Source organism: Ailuropoda melanoleuca, chromosome 12 (genome assembly GCF_002007445.2).
Source record: "Ailuropoda melanoleuca isolate Jingjing chromosome 12, ASM200744v2, whole genome shotgun sequence".
Lineage (NCBI taxonomy): Eukaryota > Metazoa > Chordata > Mammalia > Carnivora > Ursidae > Ailuropoda > Ailuropoda melanoleuca.
In genome coordinates, this window is record NC_048229.1 from 34,844,840 (window position 1) to 34,845,083 (window position 244).

A 244-nucleotide genomic window follows, 5' to 3' on the forward strand; every position below is an offset into this window, starting at 1 on the left:
GGAAGGCCAAGACCCCATCCCCGGAGGAGCAGAGGGCACAGCCGCCTCCCCATTTCCGATGCTGGGAAATGCCTCCCACCCATTCCACCCCACCCCTGGACAGCTGCCCCCATTCAAGCTCAGGGCTGGGGATGGGGGGAGTAGGGTAAGGCCAGGGTGCAAAATGTTGTGGTCTTGATCATCCCCCGCCTCCCTGCAGCGAAGATTCCGCCCCCTCCCGAAAGGTCCAGGCCTTTCAAAACTT